This window comes from Callorhinchus milii, unplaced genomic scaffold (genome assembly GCF_018977255.1).
Source record: "Callorhinchus milii isolate IMCB2004 unplaced genomic scaffold, IMCB_Cmil_1.0 Scaffold25, whole genome shotgun sequence".
NCBI lineage: Eukaryota > Metazoa > Chordata > Chondrichthyes > Chimaeriformes > Callorhinchidae > Callorhinchus > Callorhinchus milii.
This window is the reverse complement of record NW_024704766.1, coordinates 2,633,417-2,653,196: the sequence shown is the minus strand read 5'-3', so window position 1 is coordinate 2,653,196 and position 19,780 is coordinate 2,633,417. Positions and strand designations below refer to the sequence as shown.

At 43.3% G+C, this 19,780-nt stretch overlaps 1 protein-coding gene across 1 annotated transcript in view; it reads left to right on the top strand.

Annotated features, from left to right (window-relative positions):
- Window positions 1-19,780, top strand: part of igsf9bb (immunoglobulin superfamily, member 9Bb) — a 132,522-nt gene that overhangs the window by 22,831 nt on the left and 89,911 nt on the right. The window lies entirely within an intron of this gene.

Here is a 19,780-nt window from a genome sequence, read left to right as displayed (position 1 = left end):
TTGAGCCAAGTCGTGAGGCGGACAAGTTGCCGAGCTCCAAACAGCTCCGAGTTCAGTGTTTCCACTCGAGCACCAATGGATTTTATTTTCCTCAGCCCGACGACAGCCCAGAAAAAAATCTTTATTGACGTGTTTGCTGCTGTAAATTACAGTCAACCCTTCTGCCATTGTGTCCACTGAATAGATGCTAGCGAGAGTATTGGATCTGTCTGCGGAGAGTGAACAAAAGGCTGATTTGTATGTATTGGTTGTCATCAGAAAGTTGCAAACCTCTGCTGCTGGCAGCGAGTCTGGATGAACTAATGGGGGCATTTATGTTACCAGCCAGATTGTCCTGAGCGTTGGGAGATCTTTCGGTTCATTTCGAGTCAGTTTTGCTCGGAATCACAAATCATTTTGCAAAGAAATGAAAACCACCCTAATATTTCTCATGAGCTGGTTAGGATTTAATGGACTGCGTCATCATCATTCAGAATTGAGGTCTGTCGAAGTAAACAAACCACGGCTGAGAATTCTGCAAAGGTTCCTTCACTACCAGGGAGCTCAGTAATAGTAAAAGAAAAATCCTTGCGTTTGATATAACGCCTTATCGCGTCTTCGAGACGTCTCAAAGCGCTTCACAGAATACACTGTAAAGTGTAGGGACTGTATATTTTATGGGCAAAACGCGGCAGCCAATTGTGCACAGCAGTGTCCCACAAACAGTCGTGCATTGACTGACCAAATTATCACTATTTATTCATTTATTATTTGAAGTGATAATTATCCCCAGACAGCAATCCTGCAATCGACTAACAACTCGGTTCCTACCTACTGCTAAGTAAACAGGCATGTGAAGTAAGGAAACTTGCCAGATGTTTCGCCCTGCCTTTACAGAGTTTAGTTTACAGACAGTAATACAGAAGAGTGATCTCTTGTGTATTATGTATTATTGATCACTTGGCTTTATCGGTGAATACTCAAAACTTTGCCATATTTTGGCTCATGTTGACCACAGTTTGCAACAGTGCGGTCGGACAGAATTGACCCATGTCCACTGGAGAGTTGGGAGGTTCTCACGCTGGTCTGGAGGAAGGGGATGGAAGTATCTATCTGACCCTTTGATGTCTCAGATTTCATGGGTACAAAGCCAAATGGCCAACTTTAGTAGATGAAAGGTCATTGACCAGAAACGTGAACTCACCTTCCTCTCTCCATAGATGCTGCCTGACCTGCAGAGAGTTCCCTAGACTTCTGTTTTTATTTTAGTGGAGCGCATAGGTACACCAGCTCAAAGCTCTCAGCTACCAGTCTTGAGTTGGATAGAATTATTTGTCTTTGACCTACCAATCAACAAATCTGGTCTCTCTGGTACAACGTCTTGTTTTCCCTATGTCTGTAATCATAGTCCCCTGTTCTCCACGATTCAAAGCTCTTGGCGCATTGCGAAATGTCAACGTTCCATCTCTGCGTCGCTCCAGAGGTTGAATTTACATGTCTGAATGGCCTCGATACCGCTTTGTGCGTTCTTCCTTCATTAAAAACTGCTGAATTGCACTTACGGCGCTGGTGATTCTGCCCCGGTTAGTGGGAGTCCCACTAGTGATCGTTCTTGTTCCATTTGGAAAGTGGACATTGATTGTTTCTCAGCTTTCCTGAGCTCCGAGCTTCATTATAAGGTCGCCACATGACCTGTCAGCTCAGCCATTAATGCTGTCAATGGACCTGTCAGCAACACAGAAGTAATTCTGTGCTCAGAATGTCAGGACACACGCTGTTGGTTCCCGAAGCAGAGGAGAATGACGGAAATACCATTATCTGTGAATTTTAAAAGCTTCTCTTTTTTGAGCAATCACATCACAGCCTCGCCTCCATTCATAAATGGTTTTATTTCTTTATTCTTGTTCACAAAGGCGAAAAGGTGAATGAACGGTGACAGTAACAGGTAAATACGTGATTTGTAAAGAACGTACGGTATTTACAAAAACAAAGTGATTTACAAGAACATGGAAACAGGCCACTCACTCCAATCGTGTGAATGTGTAACTTCCTCTTGAATGCATCTATGATACATATGTCGTTGAGACATCTCAAAGCATTTCACAGAATATACCGTAAAGTGAATTGACTGTATAGTTTGTGGGCGAAATGCAGCAGGCAATTGCGCACAGCAGCGTCCCAAATTAGTTGTAGATTTATTTTTTCAAGGGATTATTGCCCCCGGAAAGCAATCCGCCAATCGACTAACAACTGGGTTCCTACTTGTTGCTTGGTAAACAGAGGCGTGTGGAGTAAGGAAACTTGCCTAATCGAATCGAACCCGGGTCCTCTCGCTTGCGAGACTATTGCGCTAACCACTACGCTATGGAATTCCTTCTAGGTTTGCTTGCCTATCAAGTGTACGTTAACAAAGAAATGAAGAATTGGATTCCACAGTAATCTGGTGCCATCACCTATTGAAATTATAGCCTTCGCATAATGTTTCGACAACATTCGTAATTGTATTGGAGGAGCCAGAGCCAGAAATAAATGAACAGAATAAAAGGCGAATTAATGCATTGTATCATCCTGTCTGAATTTCCCCACGAGGAGCAAGTCTTCAACCATTTCATTACAATTACAATAGCAGCTGACAACTCTATGTTTTTGTTGATCTTGCGTCATCCAGGAGTGCCTCAGAAGAAAATCGCTATCAGACTCTGAAGTGCTCATAAGCTTCCTGCAGGTTATTGGCTGTTCAAGAGTGTCTGTAAAGAGCTCACAGCCTCCTGTTTGTCACCTCTTAAATCATTCCAGTCTCTGACCCTGACCAAGACCGCTTGACTTCATTTTTGCCCCATCGCCTGCTTCCATCTGTCTCTCGCGCCAAATACCGCACGTCAGTTGATTGACGGATCGCTTTTCTGGTGGTAATAATCCCTTCCAAAAAATAATAAGTTTGATCACTCAATCTACGGCTGTTTGTGGGCTACCGCTGTGCGCAATTGGCTGCCGCGTTTCACCCACAAAACACACAGCCACTTCAGCTTACAGTATACTCTGTGAAGCGCTTTGAGTCGTCTCAAAGACGTGATAAGGCGCTGTATCAAATGCAAGGATTATTATTATCATTATTACCTGAGTCATCAGCAGAAATTTTTGTCAGCTGGGGTTTGTGTGTAGGAAACATGGCATTGAGATGGTACAGGATACACCTCTTGTTGCCGCTCGCAGTGAGAGTGGGTTCATTTGTGTCAGGAAGGACGCCTCTTGTTTTCTGGCGATCAGACAAGAACAGTTACAAAGCTGGTCCTGATGTTTGGTTTGTGCTCGATCATGAGTCAGAATCCTTTTACAGCCAGTCTTGGTTGCTACGAAACCTGCATGAGTGGGTTTTATGCCTGATTTGCTCTGTTGTAAAACTTTTCAACAGCTCTATCTCGTGAATCTGGCACAAAATGCTCCCTGTGTGCCGAGTGAAAGTAGTTTGTGTTTGCGATTGTTAAGCTCAAACTTTCCTCTACCTCTGCAGACTCCATTTTGTGCCACTTGTACAACGGTAAGAGGCTAAGAGCGCTTTGTTTTAAAGTCGAAGTCGAGCGGGGAAGCTAATCTGGGAACTCTTTCCTCATCGAAAACAGCTCTCGCTGGAATAAAAGCAAAAGTCGCCAGGAACACTCAGCAGGTCGGGCAGCGTCTATGGAGAGAGCCAAGGGAGTTAACGTTTCCTGTAACCCTCACTGTAACTGGTTCTTAGCAGGACCTTTGAGGCATCTGCAGTTTGGGGTTTGGAGGGGAGATTATCCTCAGACGCTCCAACTGAATTAATTAGTTAGATTTTGGCACCGGCTTGTCCACGAATAATTCATCATTTCCTATTTATCAAGGTTTAATTCCACGTGGGATTTGGGGCAGTTACAGAGAATGAATGATTGAAATGGAGATTGATTGATGGTATCTTGCCGATAATTACAACTCCAAACTTGACCTATGAGCGAGGATTAGACAAGCTACAGCTCTTATTAATGCTTCGAACGGGATCGAAAAAGTAAACCCAGAACAATGCTTCAGGATAATAGCATCAACAACTCGGATTTGTGCAGCGCTCCTTCGCGCAGGGTAACACCCCGGCGAGCTTGTCAGTGCCGGAGCACGTCGCTGAGTGGGGAGGAGACCGAAGGCAAGGTCGTGTAGTGAGGTCTTCAGGGAAGATGGGGCAGGAAGGGGCAGAGCACAGGGATAGAGGAAGAGCGTTCCAGCATTTTCGGGGCCTAGTGGCTGAAAGTGCAGCCACCGATGGTGGAACGGAGGGCACGAGGGGACATGCAGGAGGCCGGAGCCAGTCGAGCTGAGGCAGCAGAGTCACTCTTCTGGAAAGATGAGATCGGATGGGATAAAGGCCCTTTCTTCATCTGCGCTAGTCTCGTTGAAGTGTAAGATTGCAGTGAAATGAAGGCAAGACGTAGCAGCGATTTATCTTCACTCACCAGCTGGGCAGCAGGGAAGCGCGTTGGGATGCAGGAAGCATTGGGACGCATTCAAAGGCAAATTTGCAGAAAATAATCCCGTTGTGAGCGTTTGCCTCGCTCAAGTGAACAAATTCACTTGTGATTGCACGATTTGAAACTGTGGGGCTTTGACGGGCGTCGATCTGTACGACTGGCACAATACCCACAAGTTTAATGGGTCGATGAACTGAATCTCACAGTAGGTTAGTTAGAAAGCTGTCTTTTTCCCCTTCCAGGATCTGGGTTTGAATGCAGCTGGACTGATGGGAGATTAAAGTCTCCTCCCTCTGTTTCTCTGTAACATTTGGCAACGCTATGATTTGTGAGTGGCAGACGTCCAAACATAAAGCTGTAGATAATTGGTTATTAAATTAGCAGCTTCAGTCACCAAAGCCCAGACCAAGGGTGGCAGGATTAAGAAATACTATAGAAATGTTGCTCTGAACCAGGGGGTACTAAAGTATACTAAGGTACAGACAAGGTGCAACTAAACTGCACTACACCTGACTGAATGCGTTTCATGTTCAGATGTTAAACCGAGATCCCGTCTGCCAGTTCAGGCACAAATCGGTTCACTCACAAAATACACAGCCTCTACACTTTGCAATACCTCATGTGAAGTGCTTTGAGACATGCCTCTGGTGTGAAAGGTGTGTAAGAAAAATAATCTCAAAGGGAGGAACGTAGCCATGGTTTCCATTATCATTACTCTGCAATTTTTTTGTTGTTTGAACATTATTTCCATGGATATAAAGCTAAGCCAAGCTGCAGGTAATCTTTATAAATAAATAATCACAGCTACTTTGATAAAGTGCTCTCAAGCTATCCAGTCCTAATTTGAAGTTCAAGGAGAGCGCACTATCAAAATATAGCCTGGTAAGTACTTTGCATTGCTATAAAAAGCGCCACAAATGATTGCACCAGTGGAATTGCAAGGGACACAAACACTCAAAATCATAATTTGTTAGACTATAGTGTATGTGAGCATTCAGGAAAGGGGTTCATGAACTGTCGGAGATGTTGAAATCTTCTATGCAACGATCTCTATTCATAGAACCACAGACATGTTAGTGTAATTTGTGTAGGGAATAGAAAGAGGAAGTTTGTTTTAAATAGAACAACCATACTGTCTGCTACAACAACAACAACTTGCACTTATATAGCTCCCTTCGGGCGCAGTAATGTCCCGGAGTGCTTATGCTAATCAGGAATAGCAGCAAAGAAGCCACTCTGTCTTCTGGAGTGTGTGATATTTAGTTGATACCTGTCCCTGCAGTCTTCTGTCTTCTTTCTCAGTCTTGTCTAGCTTCTCTTTTTGAAGGAGTTAGACAACACAGCGTCAGCTCCCTTCTTGGGAGTTTGGTTTCACATACGTACAGTATGGCCAAATAAATCCCCGACCGTCCAGCGCCTTGGGACGTCGTTGTGACGTGAAAGGCGCTGCACAAATGTAATTTTGTATTGTATTGCAATGCCTTAACACACGTGCTGCAGTTATAACGTGATGGTTTGGGTCCATAAAACCCACGATGGGCAAAAAGGGAGCAAAAGCGAGGTTGATGTTATTTCCATTGCACAACGCTTGAGTGCTAGGAAGCCAGCCAGCCATCACTGGAAGTGCGCTGAGCTTCCAGTATACCACAAATGACCAAAGACTAGACTGTGAACTCTATATTCTGGCATGGCCCGATGTGGTTTGACTACTGACACCATTGGTAGGAGACAAGGAAGGGAATTCTTTAGCTCTCTGTTTGCACTGCACAGAGAAGATGTCCATCAGCTTGGTCGAGCTGAGGTGAATATCCCGTAGGAGTGTGTTTGGCACCCTGGAACGTCTTTCTGACGTGAATGGCGCTATACAAGTGTAATCATTTGTTATTGTTGTCGTTGTTGTTTGCGTGCTACTCTCTGGCTGCGTTCTCCAAAATGTTCTACGTGTATTTTGCCTGCTTTAGGTAGATAGATTTCTACCAGGCATTCCTTGGTGATCCTCGTCACAAAATAGCAGCTGGAAAACCATTTACTTCTGTAGTTTAGAATCAATACTGCAGTGTGAATACTTACCATAAACCAACAGCCAGGGGCAGCCCAGAGAGAGAGAGAGAATCGAGTGATTTGTGTGCATTCACCAGCTGTGTTTCCAGTCCGGGAATAAAATCACATAAATCATAGCTTTCAGGCCAGGTCCTAGGAGTTCTTCTAGTTTGTATTAAACAAACTATTTCGAGGAATTTTAAATGAACTTGTTGGTGCAAGCTAAGATGACAGACGGTGAGCAGTTCAAATAAAATCCATCCCGAGATCAGTGGGTTAATAATAATAATATTAATAATAATCTTTGCATTTGATTTTGCATTTTATCAAAGCGCTTCGCAGGATATACTGTAAAGTGAATTTACTGTATATTTTGTGGACGAAACGCAGCAGCCCATTGCGCACAGCAGCGTCCCACAAACAGTCGTGGATGGAGTGACCAATTTATTTTTTGTTTTATTTTTAATACCCCGTAAAAGCGATCCGCCAATCGACTAACAACTGGGTTCCTACTTACTGCTGGGTAAACAGAGGCGTGTGGAGTAAGGCAACTTGCCCAGTGTTTAGCCCTGCCCCGGAATCGAACCCAGGTCTTTTCCTTGCGAGGCGAGTGCTCTAACCACTGAGCTACAGGACTCCACGATCAGCGATGCATAACTATATGTAGGTCCTGGTTTCCCTGCACAGACCTTTAATCAGTGAATATCTCTAACTGCAATGCAGTAATAATGCAGAATTGTGTTTTCTATCCTCTTCAAGCTTATTTTCCTCCGCGTGAGTTCAAAACCTGTTATTTTCTACTAACTGCTTTTATTTTAAAACAAAAAATAATCAAAATCCCGAAGTGTAATCCCAGGAGGTTTTGCACACGGGATTGAAATGACCTCGAGCTGCCCTGAGATCCTCTCTCACATGTTTATATGTTTTCCACTGCGCGGAACAGATGGCTCACACCTAGACAATGCACTTCTTAAATGCATAATTACATTTTACATTTCCAGTGTGTTATTTGTAAATTAAAAAATCGCACAGGAGCTGTTTATATCGCCTACACTTCCCGGGGACAAATCTGCAAAACGTAGTGGAATAGAGCACTGAGTTGGCAAACAGTAATGCATTCAGTGCACCCACTTGGCTTGTCATCAGTGAACGAGAAGTGCAATATCACAGGTCCAGTTTCAGAGAAAGAGGGAGTGGGGAGGGGGGAAATGGGGGAGAATCTGTTTCCTGCGTTCAGCTCTGCCCGGGAATCAAACCCAGGGCCTCTCGCTTGCTTGCGAGGCGAGTGCCCTTAACCGCTGAGCTACAGGAATCCATAGGGCAAACGGAGAGAGCTTTTCCATTGATTAGCAAATTAATCACAAAAATGTGAGGAATATCTGCAAAAGAAAACAAAAAGGGAGAGACAGATTTGTTTTTTGCTTTGAAGGTTGTTCGAATATAGGATGTTGAAGCCAGATTTACAACAACAGCAACAATTTGCATTTATGTAGTGTCCCGCACACAGGATAGCATCCCAGAGCGCTTCATTCAACAACCGTCACAAAGGAATTAAAGAAAAATAATGTGAAAGTGCACGAGGAAAGAGTGGAGCATAGTTTAAAGAGCTAGCGATGGGATAGAATCATTGAGTCAAATGGTCAACTCTATTCCTATAGCCCTTCTGTTATTCCTGTGTTACACAAGGTTGAATGTTTTAATACAGTTCCTTGAAACAATGTGCCTTGAGAGGAAATTTGGAATTAATATACAGTATAATGAGAAAAAGTGGAAAAAAAATCACTTTCCTTAATTGCACACAATTGCACACGAAGGTCAATCACTCTCAGGATGACATGTTCGTGTCAAATCGTTTGATGTAAGTGCCATAAAATGAATCTATTGTCCTCTTGACCCTCTGAGGAAATCAAAGGACCCACCAGGCCGGTGGTAAACAATGTTGAAGATCCGTCCAGTTCGACACTGAACCTTTGATTGTACAGTCCGTGGAGAGTAGTCGAGATTGAATATTGGTCAACGTTGCAATTGGAAATTGAACCCCAGACCTGGAATCCAGCAGAGGTTAGTCAATGGGAGTCAAGAACTTCACGAGGAAAACTACCAGGCTGCACAACGACAGCGGCACTATCCCTTCATTAGCAAAGTGGAAGTGACACAGAGGTCAGTGAGCATGACGCCAGCAAATTAATGGAGTGATCGAGGAACACTAGCCGCTAGAAGCACCCAGCAGTGCTTCTAGATACTCTCATACCTCAGACCATATGGACCTTCACTCGAAGGGAGAGGGGGCTAGATGGGCGTGGGAGGGAGTAAGGAATGGGTGAAGACACACGTGGAGTACAAGCACCAGCACGGACTGGTGGCCTCTCTCCCTCTCTGCTGTACATTCTTCTTTTCTTTGTAAATTTGAGCGGGCTTTTTTTTTGTTGGGTCAGCCGGAAATCCGTTAGACTGGTCAGCACGTGAATAGGATTTACAGAATTAGTCGATAACGAATGAAAGATGCGTATTGTTTTTGAAGCCACAGCGACGCGGGGTTTTTTTTTAGATGAAATCTGCTTAAAACTCCTCCGTGTCATGCTGGGTCTCGATTGATATTTTTAACAAAGTGTCGGTAACGTTTTAAGAAAGTTATCATCAATGAACACCTAAGTCTTACAAAGAGAAACAATGGAACGCTAGTTAACCTGTCCTGATTTGTACAGTGTTTAAACTGCGGTGGACGGATCGAACTGTCTAACTGTGATGTTCTCAGTGAGCGGCTTCACTGTGAGAGATAGTCACAGCACTGCTATCGATCTCACTGCAGGTGGAATACAGTATGAAATGGACTGTTGACCAGTTTTGTGGGTGACTTAATAAACTGCTTTAGCTGTGTCCAGCTGTCAATGCACATCGCAGAAATGGGGCTAAACTGGAGGGGATCGGAATGGAAATTCTTAATAGACGTACTTTTTTTTTAAGACAAGACACTTGCTATGAGCTGACCCTTCTTCCAGCGCCTTTGGACGTCCTCCCGACGTGAAAGGCTCCATGCAAAGGTCATTTTGTTGTTGTTTGGTTTGGATACCAAACAGTTTACATTGACATCGCACCGTTCACAACAGTAGGATATTGCAAAGCTCTTTATGTGCTCAAACTGGGGGGGGTGGGGGAGAGCTGAAGAGGGTGGGTGGGAGGGAGGGAAGGAGGGAAGGAGGGAGGGAGGTGAAAGAGAGTCCGAGTCTGTGATTGAAGGGAGGGTGGATTCAGAACAAATCTGCGGAAACACCACTCCGGTGAGCGAGTCGTAAGCCTGTGAGGAATTTTGTTCAATAACAAGTACAAATAGGTTGTATTTAGAACAATTGCCAACTTTTGGCCTTCTGGAGAGACAGTTCTCAACGCGTGGCTACTCCCTTACGTTTGTCAAATAGGTCTTTACTTGAGTTATGCCCTAACTAACAACACAAGTTAATCCAAGTGGTGAGGAGGAAGCACGGACACACACACACACACACACACACTAGCAAGACTCTGATGTTTCTTGACGCCCCAGAGCTTTACCACGAGGAGGTTGACATTCCTCATCTCTCACACACACACACACACACACAAAAAAATCTTCCAATTCCAAGCTGGCAACGTGGCTGAGGTTCCACCACTCTGGAGACAACGCGTATGTTATGTGCTCACCGTGTACGTTCAACTGTTTGCAACACTGGGCAAAGCCTGTGTGATTTGTCAGTCATTAGTCTGTAAGTGAGCTGTTCAACTCAACAGGAATAAAACCATCGGTACCTATTGCATTATTCACACGATTTGCTTCCCCAACCCTCCCGCACGCAACACTGAGCGCAAGGATTGGGTCATTTCATTTTAACCAGTTCAATTTTTTTTATAAGCTATATATATATATATATGCGTGTCCACTTTGGCTGCAAACGTGCTAACTTTTTGGGGGTATCTTTCATTCAACTCCAGCGATCCTTGATTTAGCTCGGGCCCCTTCGTTGTGGGCAAACGAGGCAGTGATTTTCTCCAGCAACAGAACCCATTTTGCTTCGTGTTTTTTTTTGTTCTCTCAGGTGATGCTGCATTCATTGAAGCTGCTGCTTGGTTCAATTTGCGCGAAGGCATCTTTACTTCCATACTATCTATTATTAATAAAATTGTAAAAGTTTAACGGGTAAAGATGTTTTTTTTTTACAGGTTCCCGACACTGCAGCCCTGTCTAATAGTCACTCCAGTCACTAGCCAATTAGGCAAATCCCCTGTTACACTGCTCAGCCTCTCACCCTATATATGTATAATCATAATAATAATAATAATAATAATCCTTGCATTTGATATAGCGCCCAATCACATCTTCGAGACGTCTCAAAGCGCTTCACGGGAAACACTGTAAAGTGCAATATCCCCCATGTTGTATTAGAATCTTTCAGTTTCATTCTGCTCACTTCTTTTACACCTGGCGTAAAGCGCCTCTCGTTTTTCTCTTAACCTTTCTGACCCTATCATCCCCTAAGATGGAAAGCATCGCTTTGTTGCCACCGATTGAGGCTCGCTCTTAAACTTGTTTCACGGTTGGCTTCCTTTCATCGCACACCATCTGGGCCTAATAACCTGAAATAAACTCACTGCCATGTTTCTGAGACAAATAAGTTCAGGTTATCTGGCTTTGCGATCCCAGAATGGCAAATCTTAAACCTAAAGGGGGAAACAAACCGACAGCACACAGCAGTGTCCCACAACAGCTATGGATTGAGTGACCAAATTATTAGTTTTATCTATTTGTTTAGTTTTTGAAGAGTTTATTATCCACCCCCGGAAACGCGGAGGGTCGATTGTTAGTCAATCGACTAACAATTGGGTTCCTATTTACTGCTAGGTAAACGGAGGTGTGTGGGGTAAGGAAACTTGCCCAATGTTACGCCCTGCTCGGGAATGGAACCCAGGTCCTCTCGCTTGTGAGGCGAGTGCTGTACCCACTGAGCTACAAGACTCCACTATCTATGGACATCAGACGATCGAGTCATTTGGTCCCTCACACCGCTGATTCTCATGGCCAGTGTACAATTTTCAGACTCTCTAGTCGAACAAATCTCTAAAAATAGAGTCGTTTCGGCTTGATAATGGAATTTTCTTTCTGCATCATTGGAGAAATGTGACCAATAGGATTCTAATGTGCATCTTCTATATCTAGTTATAGGCTGAGGAGAGATGGTTTTCTTTGAAACAAGTAATTTGCACTGTGTGTGGATCGTGATGAATTGATCGGTTACTGAAAATTGCCAATACAATCAGCAGCAAATCTGAAGATACTAACCGCTATGGCACGCTCCAGAACTAATTACGCAGCTTACAAAAAGATGATTCGCCAACATTTCACATATTAGGAACTCGAATTCTTCCATTTCTGACCCTCCTGGTCTACACCCTCCACCATCCCTACCCCCCACCCCCCCCAGCTCGGGTCCAAATCCCTGACTGTCCAGCGCCTTGGGACGTCCTCCCGACATGCAAGGCGGTGTGTAAATGTAATTTTGTATTGTATTGAATTGCTGAGCACTCAAAAGGAAAGCTTGCAATAGTTTCTCTGCAGGCACCAGCCTTATTGATGATCTACAATACATCTCCATGATAAAGCCACAGTACAGAAATCACTGCACCTCAATGTATGGCCCAATAAATCTTATGACAATGATAGTAAAAGACCGAGATTGTGCGTCCAGGGGTTGTTTGTATTCTGTACAGATAACTAACCTCGGTAGATCAGAAAGAAAGATTTATGGGGAGAAATTCCACTGGGAATGCCCTGATTCCCTCTGCTTATGTAGCATTTTGGAGCATCCGGAATTTGGCAAATTGTCAAATTCAGTCTCAATTCTGACAGCTCTTTTCTACATGAAAAAAAAATGGCTTCAAAGTTAAGATTGTTTTTCAGAACTATTAAGATTGTATTTTAAGAATTTGGCAAATTCTGATACGCTTTAAAAATGCCGCGTAAGCAGACTAAGTCTGGACCCAGGTGGGATTTTTTCCTCGTCAGTTTGCAACAACCGCGAGTACAGAGAAAGGCACTCGTGTTTCGACCACAAAATATTCGACAGCGGATTTTACACTGTAAATATATGTTACGGTCAATTCATTTTACAGTGTATCCTTTGAAGCACTTCGAGACGTCTCAACGACATGATAAGGCGCAATGTCAAATGCAAGGATTATTATTATTACTCAACATTGTCTTATTATTGTCTTTTATTAATGGCTTAGAATAAGTACGGTGAAGGATTAACCGGCATATTTCGGATTGCTGTGCATGCATATTTTTGTCCTAGGCAATGAAAAACCTAAGGATGTCTATATACTGCTTATTTTATGGAAAACTACCACTAAGCATGTTAAATCAATCAACATGCTTAGAAAATCGCCACCAGGAATGTCATTACGACAGTGGTTGAATAAAGCACATGCTTAAAGTGACGAAAAGAGATTAAGCAAAATTGCTTGGAGGAGTTTACTGACAGAGAGCAGAGGTAAAGCAGCGTTGGCAATGGGTGAAAACTATTGTGTGAATTATTGTGGAATATTTATATTGCATAGCAACGCAGGACTGGAACCTTGCAATCTTATTCACCATCTACATTAATTCTGGTCACCGTATATTCAGTTATTCAAGTCCCGTTCTGTGAATAGTTTTAATGTATTATTTGCTTACAAGTCTCCCAAGTTTTGTTTTGCATTGTAAATCACAGCGATCACGATGTGTGGCAACAGATGATTTAAAAAACGTGCCACCACACACGCCTTTGTGTGGAGGTGATTTGCAAGACTTGAGTTGAGCACCTGACCTCTCTGTTTGGAGAGTTTGATCATGTAAGAATGTACTAAAAGCAGCATTAATAATAATAATCCTAATAATCCTTGCATTTGATATAGCGCTTTTCACATCGGGAGGACGTCCCAAAGCGCTTCACAGAACACACTGTAAAGTGAATTGACTGTATATTTGTGGGCGAACGCGACAGCCAATTGCGCACAGCAATGTCCCACAAACAGTTATGGATTGAAAATGACCAATTTATTATTGGTTTTGGTTTTGGAGGGATTATTATTAGGCTCTGTGTGGAGTAAGGAAACTTGCCCAAGGTTTCGCCCTCTGCCTGGAATTGAACTCAGGTCTCTTAAAATGTGATTGCATTGAAAGCAGCCTTGCCCACAGGTAACCGATATCATTAAACTAAACGGATTCCACCTCCTTCTCTGTTCGGATTTTCTTTGTTTGAGATGAACGGGAGTGCCTCATCGCAAAGGTGGAAATGAAGGTGGAATTTTAAGATGATTCATTGACCATTTATGTATCTAAAGTTTCCGAATCGATGCGCAGATATTCTGAAGGTGCCAAATCAGGATTGGGGCAACTCAGAGAACTTGACTTAGAAGTGAGAATAGGCTTTTCTTAACGATTACACCGATCATTTGTGAGTTGACAACCGAAATATGCTTTTGTTTTGGGCGATAGATTGGTGGGCTCAACGCTTGAATTCCAATTCTGTGCCGGTGGGAGAGTTGCAACATCAACAAATTACATTTGTATTGCTTTTCACATCAGGTGGACATCCCAAGGCACTGGACAGTCAGGGATCTGCTGTGTTATTGGAGGTGCCGTCTTTCAGATGAGACATTAAACCGGAGCGCTCTCTGCCTATTCAATTGGACATTAAGGATCCCACGGCACTATTAGAAAAGAGAAGGGAGTTTTTTCTTTCCCGGTGTCCTGGCCAACAATCCCTCAAATAAAATTGGGTCACTCGCTCCATTCATGGGCTGCTTGTGGGGGACATTGCTGTGCGCAAATTGACTGCCAGATTTGCCTATAAAAATAAAATCACTACATTTTACAGTGAATCCGGTGAACTGCTTTGAGCCGCTTTATTTGTTTCTGAATATGGTTAGCTATTTCGTATTGCTCTCCACTGGCCCTTCAGAACATTGTATTTATTTAGCAATTCAAAACGTAAACTGACTTATTTCCTTGGTTGTTATAGTGAGGTTTTTAACGCTTCAAATCCTCTTGCTTTGATGATGTTACGCTTATCCCTATTAGAGTAAATAAACATGCTATGTTCATTGATTGGTGAGTTTGTAACCAGCTGGAATAAATAATATCAAGTGCAAAGGGGCTGTTGGAAGAAATGTAAAATGCTTTTACACAGACGATACTTAGAATGTAACGGTCCTCAAAAACAAAGCCGTGGCAGTATTCTGCCACGTAAACCATCAGGGGGCAGCAAGCACAGAGTTGCTGAACATATTGCCAATAAACAGAGGTTTGGCACTTGTGAGATTTCCATATTCCTTCCTTGAATAACCTGTCCAAGCTCCCTACCTTCACAAGTCTGTCTGAGATTTCTTCCTGCCTTGGTTACGCCTTCCAGCGAGTCAGGACGTCCTCCTGACGCGAAAGGCTCAGTACAAATGTAATTTGTTGTTGTGCAAAGGAACCGATCAAACTGTCACTTTTTTCCCCAATTTGCAAATCCCAAGAGGGGTCCGCGTATTCTCCTTGATTTTTTTAGAGAGGAAAAGTAATCGTTAGCACGTTACACCCAATTAATCTAACCCATCAACTGTTACATTCTGCCGCTCCTTATCTCATCCCTGGCAGCTGTACAACACTCAAGTTGTGTTAAATGTTGCTTGTCAGTCACCGTTAATGGCCCTCAATGAAAAGCGGGGGAGGCAAAGTTACTGTTACTTAATGTAAGAAGTTTTGCGTTGTATCACACGCTTTGTGATTAAACGCTCCTTAGTCATTCAGCTTTTTCAGCGGTCGGTTCAATGTAATAAACATTTCTCTTATTTATTTACAACACTCAAACACCTGTTAACGCAGCATATGGTGAAAGATTTGCCAAAGCACAGCAAGGCTTGTTGTTCTCAGCGAGCTCAGGCACCAGTTTCCATATGGCAGTTCATTTACGCACCAGAAGGAAAGGCAGGTACAGTCTCAGTATAGACTCAGGCTGCGCTGAGAGTCAGCAAGACTGTTGGCTGCGTGCCTGTTGCATCCCAGGGTGAAGCCCGCAAGGGTTTAATCCCAGAAAGTAGCACGTGGTAATGTGAGTCCTGCCAGTTGGGCAGTTAGGCGCTGTGAGCTTTACAGTCTGGTCCTTACAACAGTCCATTAGCTCGATGCCGTGTGTTCTGCAAGCCGCCTCTACTGTTACTTGGCAATCAGAGGCTGTTGCTAATGGAATCCCATTGGCACACGGTAGGTGCAACTGAAGTCGTCCACAGGCTGCTCTGTGTCAGACGTGTAATAGAGTACATTGCACATGGGTCAATCCTCGAACATGGTGAACATGGTGTTGGTGAAGATTATGAACTGGCGCAAGACATTGCCCGTGAGCCAGGTTTAGCTTTAGACATGGTCCACAATGGCTGCCCCAGGCTTAGTCCGTGGATTTATTTGCCGTGGGTTCGAAGGATGCGTAGGATTGTTTACGAGACAATAAGCAATCGAATAATGGTTCAAATCAATAACTCTTTACTTAAGAAAAATCAAGACTTCGTACAACAGGCTTTCAAAGATCTACAGTACAACAAACTATTAAAAATTTCTAATATAATAGCAGTTAACACCAGATAGTTCGATAGCGATCAATTACCTATTCTGAGAGAGGCTACAACAACAACAACTTGCATTTATATAGCTTCCCATCCCCCCAGAGGATAGAGTTTAAAATACTCATAATACTCTTCCTCGCTTTCAAGGCTCTCCATGGCTTTGCTCCTCTCTACCAATGTGACTCGCTAACTCCATACAGAGCTCTCCGCTCAGCGGACTCCAGCCTGCTCCATGTCCCCCGCCCGGCCCGCCCCACCATCAAGGCGGTTAGGCCTTGAATTGCATTCCATCTTCACGTAAAATTGCACTGCTTTTTGGATAACCTGTTGTGTCCATACCCCAGTCTCTCTTCAGAGCAGGCATATTCATTGGTCATGTTTGCTTTTGACGACAGAACATAATTCTACACATATAATTTCCTCTTTTATTTCCAATAATGTAAGGAATATCAGATTACATAGGGGCTTGCTTCGTAGCACAATGTTACACCATCATTACTATTTCAATACCAGAAGAAATTCCTGTAATAATGTGTTCCCTTCCATTACACTAGACTGATGGATAATTGCTTTCACCCACTGCCTTTCATGAAGCGTAAAGGCATTAAAACGCTTCAAAATACTCTAAATAATATCAGTTTAACTTGGCGGTTGAATGTGATGAGAAAATCTGGAAATGTAACACTCAACATAGCTTTCCTCCACCATTAACCGTTTCCTGTTCAGTAGCTTTCACAGCTAGAGCATTAGTAGTGAGTCTTTTCACCCGGTCAAAGACAAGCCAAAGCCCTGACGGATAGGGTGGTCCTAGCTGGACAAGCAGTGGGAAAGCTTGCCACACAGCAATATCAATGGCAAGCCATGTGGTTTTAGTTGGTTAGACTCCAGCAGTTACCCCAGGGTACACTTGGGGGTCCCCAAGCCTTGGCTCTTGCCAACCTAATACTTGCCGGAATTAGGTAAGCAGAATGCGACCCTCCAGGGAGAGAGAGAGAGAAAGAGAGAGAGCGTGCACATTCCCTTCCAACAATCTAGCTCTGGGATTTCCGTGTGTAGCCGGGATGCATCAAAATCTCGGCTTGGTTTGGATACACCTTAGCATGCTGATGGGTTTCCGCATGTGTCAGACACCCGGCTGACCAAAAGAGAACACAAAGACAACAGCCAGTGAGAGGAATGGATGCCCTCGATAGATAGAACAGTGCGCATTAACTAGTAAACTGACTCATTCCGTGTGGGTATAATTCACACTGGCCATTTCATCAGTGATTGCTAAAAATGGCAATCTTTTTGTAACTTCTTTAGTGCAATGAATCTAATGAAAATTCCATTTCTAGCGATTATATGGGCAGAACACAATATTATTAGCCTTTACATCATCATTATCAAAGAAAAGACTTGAAGGTAAGATGTTATAGTTGAAAGGGCTTTTATTAAATAGATGTCTATCTGGATTGCATGAGCGCAAAGAGGGTAATAAGTCTTTCTTTAAATTAGTTGCACTTTACAGTGATTATTCCTTTTCTTTCCTCTCACTGAGCTTCAATTCTTCTTGATTCGGGTACAGATCAGCTCATGACAAACTATTTAATCTGGTAAAATAAAAGCTTGGTGTCCAGTTAATGTTGTTATCAGCCCTCAGATCAATATTTCGTTTCCACTTGTGTCGTCACATTTCCTAAAGGCAATGTAACCCTCATTGCCTTCTCTGCGTCTCCCAGATCTCAGTTTGGTCAAACTTTAGTTAAGATTGTTTTTCCCATAATTATGGTACCGTACCGCGTTTTCCTACAAAACACATAGTCATTACACTTTACAGTAAATCCTGTGAAGCGCTTTGAGATGGCCTCCTGACGTGAAAAGTATTATATCAAATGCAAGGATTATTTTATCATTATATTCATCCATAGGGTGACTGACTCCAGCACCAATGGATTTTGGAGGCAATGGGGTGAACAAAGCAGCAGAGGTCCCTGGGTTCAGAAGCCACTTCCAGCCTGAACTAAAAAGCTATCATCTTTATTATTCCCTGTTTCTGTGGGATTAATGGCTGTTTTAGTGGAGGGATGAAAAGCCTCGCCTCAAGCTAATGAAAAGCAGATAAGCTACAGCAATGTATTGAGCTGCATTTTGGATTTATACAGTGGCCTTTTCTCTATCGAGCGCTCATTGTGGCTCTGCTCTAAGCGTGGATTGAAGCAGTGTGCGCGCGGAAAAGCAGCTCATGGATTAATTACGCTTATTGTAGCATTTTGACATTCAAAAGAAGAAAGCTAAAATTCTTTCAGAGGCAAGAAAAAAAAAGTTGCAATTGGTGCAATTTGGGGCCACCAAAGTCCCTCAAACTTAGATGAACCTTTGGACGAAGAGTCGCAAGCGGCTGGCTGTTTCTTCTGCTTTACTGACGGGATCCCAGCTGACTCTGAGAGCATTTGTTTTTTAGATAGCTCTGTTCCTGTTTCATGCACAGCGGTATTTGTGTGCACCATTTATACGGTGGGGCATGTAAACCAAGACAGCATCACAGCGGGAGTTGACACACAGCAGCAGCAGTACATGGCTTCACCCCATTCAACCGCTTTGTGGCAATAATTGGCTTTCATTACAAGTTGAGATGTTTCAGCCTCACGGCACAAATCAAGCCTGTTTTTACGTCCAATAGAGAAGGCACAACACTGAGAGCCTGTATTACGTGTTTCCTTCCCCCTTTGATTTCTACTTTAAGGGATTGATAGGCTTTGAAAAATAACTGGCGAGGAACCATTTCTGCTTGTATTTAACTCGAGGGACAAGAGGAACGTGAATTTAGCGTTAGAATTGGGTGCGTGGAAGGGGAAGTTAGGGGGAAAAAAACCCGACGTCGAGGATTGTCTTAAGTGTGGAGTGAATTGCCAGGCGCGGCTGATGATTCTTTGTGGCATCCGGGTGTCTGGCACACGTGGAAACCCATCGCTGTGCTTGCAATCATCCAAACCAGACTGAGAGTTGCCCACATGTACGCCACGTACACATGGAAAGCTCCCTGGGTTTGGAATGGAATACGCACTTTCCCCCCCGGAGGAACATACTCTGTGCATGTAATTCTAAGAGCATATTAAGGGCAGGTCGGCAAGAGCCAAGGCTTGGCGACCCCAGAATGTGTGTTGGGGAAACTGCTGGGATTATTAGTGTTTGTAATACTCATTAAAATCTTAATTTGCTTTGAAGTATATGACACACAACCCAGAAATGTAATCTTCAGTTAAGAGGGACTATTTTTTAAGACGGATAAACTAAATTATAAATGATAAAAGAACTGCGTGTCTTTGTCCATAATCATCACTACTGTGCAGTCTGATGTGCAAGAGAACATTTCTCGATGCTAAACTAAATTGCATATTCTCTCTATCAGAAAGCGGGCACACAAATGACCATGATGAAAATGGAATTGATGCCAATGATTAACTGTGAAATACCATGACGCTTTCTTCACACTTTTAAGGTGTAAGGCCATTTGTGGAACCCGGTTGTTAATTGATTGATGGATCACCAAAAAAAAATAATATAACAATTTGGTCACTCAATCCACGACTGTTTGTGGGGACGCTGCTGTGCGCAATTGGCTGCCGTGTTTCGCCCACAAAATATACAGTCAATTCACTTTACAGTATATTCTGCGAAGCGTTTTG